The 8014-nt window shown below is 37.9% G+C and overlaps 1 long non-coding RNA gene across 1 annotated transcript; it reads left to right on the top strand.

Annotated features, from left to right (window-relative positions):
* Positions 1-216: 216 nt before the first annotated feature.
* LOC141390315 (uncharacterized) lies at positions 217-4854 on the top strand. The gene is made up of 3 exons (XR_012409323.1): positions 217-480; positions 847-2737; positions 2790-4854. It is a non-coding gene; the product is annotated as an uncharacterized lncRNA (long non-coding RNA).
* Positions 4855-8014: the final 3160 nt, after the last annotated feature.

The following is an 8014-nucleotide window of genomic DNA, read 5'->3' as shown; positions in this document are numbered from 1 at the left end:
TGAAAACTCATCTGAAGTCGATTGGATTTCATTTGACGTTTGAGCAATGGAATTGACAGTTGAAATCGAGTGGATTTCGTAAATGTAAACATAGTATTAAATCGATTAAAAATATCGGCGCGCGCCATTTCCAGTCGAGTTGACGGCGGCGATTTGTAGCCGATTTGAGCCGACGTAATCGGCGGCGGCTAAAACCTTAAAAAAGAGAAGCGGCGGCGCGCCGCCGACCGAAAATCGACTCGCTTCCACCTCTGGCCTACATCCAAGTTTGTTTTAGCTTGTTTTTAACTTTTCCAGTTTTTCCCCGTAAACAACGCTTGATTTTACTTCATTTTATAATTGGTTGTCCATTGGAATGGCTGTGTGGCATTGGATATTAGGGTTTGGATTAACAGCTATAATTGCAGTTGTTACTCAATATAGTCAAAATCGGGCCTTGCCATTAAGATCGTCTTCTCGAAAAAATGATACATTTGTAGAGTGAGTGAAAAAATCTGGGGAACAAATTTCCTTTACCGACCCTTCGCAGAAAACAATACAAACACTTCTTTTAAATAGTAAGTTTTCTTAAGTAGCCGGCCTTCGGTCGGGGATTTAAGACTTTCTCCTATGGACAGGAGCAAATTTCGGCTACGCGAACAAATTTTTTAATCGTAATTTTTGTCCAAGTAATCAAGGGAATTTTCGGAACTTTGGAGGCCTATATCTCGGAAAGTATACATTTTCGCAACAAAAGTACATCGTTGGAATCATCATAATATTCTGTCCTGGGTTGGTAAAGGAAATATAAGCCGAAACTGGAATCTAATCACTTAGACCATTTTAAATATCCTTTTTTTCTTTCAGCGGTGATCAAATTTGCGCAATTTGTATGGAAGAGATGAATGGTGGAAATATGCGGTATTTGAACTGTATGCACGCTTTTCATGACCAGTGCTTAAGTCAGTTGTCAAGATATAACAGATATTGTCCCAAATGTCGCAAGAGTTTTTAAATCCCATGGAATTAGAGACGTCAGATATCATCCTAGAATATAAAATTTTGCCTTAGATACATAATTTCGTTTGTAAACATATAAAGTAAAAAATGATATTATTAAAAATGAAAGTTTTAAACTAAACTTATCGTCAAAACCATTCCATTGGTTTTGAACTTTCGGAGCCTATATCTCGGGAAGTATGGACTTCCTGCCCATGATATACATATTGGCGTGATAAGCACGGCAAGCCCTACCTGTGATAAAAATTTCAGATCGATCCGAATCCAGTCCAAACATTCATCCTGGTCCGAAAGTTTTGCACTTTATGTTTAGGTTCCTTCTTATAAATTGCTAGAGAACAAAAGAAAAAAATATGATGGAAAATAAGACAACACTAATAGACAGCAGCCGTTTTTACTTATGGTCATTCGGATTGCCTTTGTACTGTTTCATTACTAAGTCCTTGGTCGCACTAGCGAGTTTCTTGAAACGAGTAATAGCCCAGCAGAAAGTTTGCATCCATGGATGCAGTTTAATCAGCATATGAGCCGTTGGAGTACGGCTGACTTCATAAATACAGTATGATGCGTCAAATGACAACGTCGCGACTTCATATAAATGCAGCATGTCTTTTTATTGACATCATCGCGACTTCATAAATGTCACGCGACACATTACACTGCGCAGCAATTACCGAATTTGTGCAGTGTTTCCAAGTGGACTGCACACCAATTGACATTTCTTTTGTACTGTTATGCCAACTGACATTTGCAAAGAAAACAGGAAAATACATAAGAAACTTTTAGAAATGGCGGATTTGTGGTAATTATTCAATATAATAAATTTATTTTCAAAAAACGGAATTTTACAAAAAGTAAAGCAATGTGTGCGTTCATGAATGCAGCAAAAGGACAGGTCTCTTTCTTGATAATGTCAGTGTTGCCTCATCTTTTTATGATATTCTCATTTTTTGCAATGTAAATACTGCATTTATGAAGTCAGCCTACATCTTTTCCTATGAATTCACTTATGAATTTTACAAGAGACCGCGCAGCTAGGATGCACTCCATTTTGCTTCTACAGCACATAGCTATCCTATCCTAACTCCATTTTCGATCCAAATCACGGCGTTTAATGCAGTGCTTTGGGCCGAATTTAAAGTCACTCTTCGGATTGTGTTTTCAATCAGTCTAAAAATGCAAGCCATTGCTAAATATCCCAGAATAAATAAAATGCATTTTTTATTTGTGTAAATCAAGAATACAAAAAAATGTATTATATAAGCACAAAATAAAAAAGTTTCCATTAAATTCAATCGCAATTTAATCCAAGCGCATCTGATTTTGCTTCATCATCCTAAAGCCCTGGGTACATAAGCTGCCTCGCCTGCTTGCCTTGCTTTCCTACTCCATTTCTGACATAATAAAAATAAAAGAATAAAGAAGGCCGAACAAATTTCGAAATGGCTTGCCCTTTTCTTTTTTATTCTTTTATCAGAAGCAAGCAAGGTAAGCAGGCAAGCAGGCAAGCTTATGTACCTAGGCCTTAAAGGTTTTTTATGTTCCCTTCCCATCAGTAGTCAGCTTTCGATATGGACTCCAACCCCACTCCATTAAAAATTTCAGTCTCGTGAATTACCGCAAAAATGTTCACAACATAAGGGGTCGATTATGCATTGCCACTAAATTTAGAGGACATGACATCTATTAGAAGAAATTTGAGGGACAAGTCGAATCCATTGGAATTGCCATAAGCACTGTAAGTTGAAGCTCATGTTGGAAATATCTGTATAATCAGTAAATTATTTCAGGTTTAAGGAGTATTTTCGATTGAAAAGGGTTCCATAGTTTACATTGTGGAAACGTTAAAGGATGACTTCAAAGTAAGTTACAGATCAACAGCAATACCCCCACTTTTAAAAGTGTGCGCTGCGTTGGAATTTTTTGCGGAGGGAAGTTTCCAATAGTCGCATGGCAATGATTACAACAACTGCATGGCTCAGTCTACATTGTCGAACGTATTGAATGAAGATGTCCACTTTATAGAGGACAAATTGGATCGTTTCGAAGTTGTCGGAAGAGGAAAAAAGACAAAACAAAAATCATTTTATTCAAAAACGAAATTCTCTGATCTTGTCGGCTGTATAGATGGAACCCCTGCCCCTGACGGTAGGTAAAACAATGTTGGCTCTTGTACCTTGTTGTGACTGTGCTTGAGTTCTTCTAACCTAAATACATTCTTTCAGATTAGTTTAGCCTAAACTTCATTGAAGGCCAAGGCCTTTATATAATTGTTCCACAAACATCCCAGATGGGACAAGGGAGACTTCTCTCATATCAATGAGCGCACACCCATTCACATTAACTCAAAGATATGGGACCTACTGTTAATCGCCGAGTCCGAACGGCGTGTCTAAGACACCACTTGTAGATAAGTATTACATGGCTGAAATACTCAGGAAATGTCGCCAACATTACTGAGGGGTATTTTGCCACCGTTGAAAATTTCTTACGTTGCCTGGCCGGGGAATCGAATACACGACCTTCTAAGTGCAAGGCGGGTGTGCATACCATTGCACCACGGTGCCAAGGCCTAGTTCGTTTTTTAGTGTATGAAAGCAAAAATCAATGAAACACATGATATTTTTAATTGAGGTTGATAAATATATGAATATAACAAGTGAGAAAAGGTTATAGTCGATACGGGGCCGACTATGTGATACCCTACACCACAACCTCAGTGCATAATTTTTTCACTCGAAAACATTTATTTTAGGGAGACACGAAAGTTTTCACCTATCTGGCTTTTATACCAAATGACTTAAGGCGAACTGAACCAAAATAATTAATATTTAATTTTATATTTGACTACTATCGACATCACCAACATCGATATGCTTCTATTTCTGTGAGAAAATTTCGTGATGATACGATCAAAATTCCGACCTGTAGTGTGATTGCAGAAAAAGTGGATAAAAGGGATGAATTACCGATTATTGCGATATATCTATTATTATTTGACCACCTACGACAACCTACGTTACATCGTTGTAAAGGTGACATTTTCTACTTTCCTTGTCATGTTTTTCTTTTTATATACCCCTTATAGACGCTGAGATATTTGCTTTGGAATACAATTTTGAGTTTTTCTCCAAATAAATTTTTTGCTCATTCCGACCCCTAAATATTATCCGACCATCACCAAAATCAATAGGCTTCTTCCTCTGTGAGACCCCCATTAACCCTCAAAATTGCGTTACGATCCGATCAAAATTGCGACCTGTAGCGTGATTTCCAAAAAAAAAAAAAAAAAAAAAAAATGGATAAATAGGATGCATTACCGACTATTGCGATATCTCCGTTAGTTGGTCACCTACGCCGACCTAGTTTGCATCATTGTAAAGATGGGATCTTTTACTTTTATAGTCAGGCTTTGCTTTTGGAAAGTCCCCAGCCAAAGCTGTGATATTCGTCATTATAATTAAAATCGCAAAAATGAAAAGTTGGGTTTTATTTGCGACTATTGTGATATCTTCGTTGTTTGATCACCTACGAGAACCTACTTAACATCATTAGAAAGGGGATATTTTCTACTCTCATTGTCAGGTTTTGCTTTTGGTATACCCCATACAGAAGCTGAGATATTCGCTTTGGAAAAAAACGTTGCCTTTTTATCCACTAAATTTTTTTGCCCATTCCGACCCCTAAATATTATCCGACCATCACCAGAATCAATAGGCTTCCTCCCCTCCGGCACGCCCATCAACATTTCGCCAGATCGACCCAGCTCGTCGAGACATTCATTCTGGTATATATAAGTATGGGTTTACGACCATTATTTCGATGCGTTACAAACTTTTTGGCCAAAACCATCTTATAATACCCTCCCCACATAGTGGTGTAGGTTATAAAAACACACTTTTATAATAATATTACTTAAGATGAAATTTGAAATTAAACTAAAATAAAAAAATAATATAATTTTGTATATTTCTATAAATAAAAATAAAGGTTTCATTTAATTTGGAAAAGGTTTCATTAAATTTGAAAAAGGTTTCATTTAATTTGGAAATGCTATATATTGGTTTTAGAGTATTTATCCTCGAAAAGTTATAAGCAATATTGTTAGAAGTTATTTGCACGAAAAAAAGTCTGAATTTTGTTTAAAAAATGTTTTTATTATTTTCCAAAAATTAATTTTTTAAGTACTTAATAAAGATCATGTTGTGATAGATGGAAGACATTCATCCAGCGTGTTGGATGTACGATCGTTCCGAGGCGCAAACATTGATTCGGACCACTACCTTGTTGCAGCAAAGGTACGTACCCGTCTAAACGTTGCAAATAAAGCACGAACAGACACAACGTGGAAGTTGGACATCGATAGGCTGCAAACACAACAGATAGCCACAGCATATTCCACTCAACTAGCCCAATTGCTTAACGCGAGCACTCCTTGTTCCGATAACATAACAACACAATGCACAGTGGTCCCACTTGTATGGAAAAGTGACAAAAATAGTTCTAGTCGAGCTACCGCCTCCAAATTTTAAACGTAGGTTTATAACAGGCCAAAAAGATAGGAAACCATTTTTAGTGGATGTAGGTCCATATTTGGGTATAGCTCCCATAGAAAGGTACCGCCCCATTTTTGGTATTTTGACGATTTTGTCCAAATTTACCAACCGATTTGCATGTTATTTTGCATTTTGAGTGGATTAACTACCTCCTTGCAAAAAATATTCACTATAGGTCTACGTTTAGGTATAGCTCCCTATAAATGTACCCTCAGATTTTCGGTATTTTGACAATTTTAGCGAAATTTTCCAACTGATTTGGCTGTAATTTGGCATTTTGAGTTCTGAGTGTACCAAATACCTCCGTGCAAGAAATGGTCTATATCGGTCTACGTTTAGGTATAGCCCCCATATAAACGTACCTCCCGATTTTCGAAATTTTGGCGATTTTACCCACATTTTCCAACCGATTTGGCTGTAATTTTGCATTTTGAGTTCTGAGTGAGCAACATACTTCCTTGCAAAAAATGTTCAGTATAGGTCAAAGTTTAGGTATAGCTCCCATATAAACGTACCTCCCGATTTTCGGAATTTTTACGATTTTACAGGGGAGGTATAAGAGGAATAACTTAGCGGGTGGCAGATGGGGGCACCTGAACTTTCTCTAATCGTAAACAAGAGAATTTCCCCTGAATTTTAAAAAAAATTTCGAGACTCACAAATGCTCACAACATTAGTTAAGCTCAACATAAATTAACAGTAATTATATTAAAAATAGCAGTAAAAGTCATTTATAAAGAATTTATTTTTAATGAAGTTAGAAAACGAATTATGAATTTGTTTTTTCATAAAAACATTGTCAATGACATCACCTATAAGTTTCATTTTGAAAATTTCCAATTTTTTATAATCTTACTCATAACCTACGAATGCTTTGCGGATGTATTTTTCGTTTTTAAGGCCTCACATACAAATCACAGTTTCTTCGACTTAACTTGGCGTATAACCGATGTAAATTTACATAAATAATGCTGGATGTTAAAAATTTGATATGTTTAGAGAATATTTATTTCAATCGCAATCAGATTTGTCGCCATCAATTTTTCGATTTTTGTCCACGGGCGGAACCACTGTGCAATGGCAACATATTGTCCACTCCATGCAAACAGCCGCAAAATCCATACTTGGATTCCAGAGACCTCCACAAAGGAATTCATGGTATGACCAGGAGTGTCGTGCTGCTACCGAAGAGAAAAATGCGGCATATAGAGCTACTTTACAATCAGTAGCAACGTAGCGCACGAGAGAGATATCGGGAGAAAAGGAGGGAAGAGAAACGTCTTTTCCGCAAGAAAAAGAGAGAAATGGAACAGCGGGAGTGTGAAAAAATCGAGATGTACAGGAGCCAGAATGAAGTCCGAAAATTCTACCAAAGAGTGAAGCATCAAACAGATGACTTTGGTACAGGCACATCTTCCTGTAGAGACCAGCAAGGTAATCTGGTAACAGATACAGATAGCGTGCTCAGGATATGGAAAGAACATTTCTCCAATCTGCTGGTATCCAATAGTAGCGAAGACGATGATACCACAGATCCAATTCCAGAAGATGGTATAGAATGTATACCGCCCGGCCAAGATGAGGTAAAAACAGCAATCAACAGGCTGCAGAATAATAAAGCAGCAGGAGCCGATGGCTTACCAGCCGAGCTGTTTAAAACCGGAGGCGACGCGCTGATAAGGTGTATGCATCAGTTAGTTAGCACCATCTGGCAGGAAGAACGCGTACCCGACGATTGGAACCTGAGTATCCTATGTCCCGTCCACAAGAAAGGAGATAAGACTGTATGCTCAAACTATAGGGGCATAAGTCTTCTCCCTATTGCCTATAAGATAGTGTCAGGGATATTGTGCGAACGACTAAAGCCAATGGTCAACGAAATAATTGGACCATACCAATGTGGCTTTAGACCTGGCAAGTCCACCATTGACCAGATATTTACCCTGCGGCAAATCCTAGAGAAGACCCAAGAGATGCAGATCGACACATTTCATATTTTTGTCGATTATAAAGCAGCATTCGACAGTCCCCTCCGATCAAAGGTATTCCACGCAATGTCTGAATTTGGTATCCCCGCAAAGCTCATACGGCTTTGTAAGATGACATTAACTGATACTAGGTCCTCAGTTAAAATTGGAAAGAACCTCTCCGAAGAATTTTGTACCAAAAGAGGTTTCAGACAAGGAGACAGCCTTTCGTGTGATCTTTTCAACATTTTGCTGGAAAAGGTAATACGAGATGCAAATGTCAAAAGAAATGGCACAATTTACACCAATAGCCACATGTTACTTGCCTATGCTGATGACATAGACATCATGGGACGATCAGTAAAGGAAGTAACTGATACCTTTATTAAGGTCGAAGCAGAATCTGCGAAAGTGGGTCTGGCGGTAAACGGCGATAAGACCAAATTGATGGTGTCGACGCGCAAAGCGTCCATAGAGCTCGGACCAACCGTG

This window comes from Musca autumnalis, unplaced genomic scaffold (genome assembly GCF_047663935.1).
Source record: "Musca autumnalis isolate F117 unplaced genomic scaffold, ASM4766393v1 scaffold_1, whole genome shotgun sequence".
Classification (NCBI taxonomy): Eukaryota; Metazoa; Arthropoda; class Insecta; order Diptera; family Muscidae; genus Musca; species Musca autumnalis.
The sequence above is the reverse complement of the archived record's forward strand: the minus strand, read 5'-3'. Positions and strand labels throughout refer to the sequence as shown.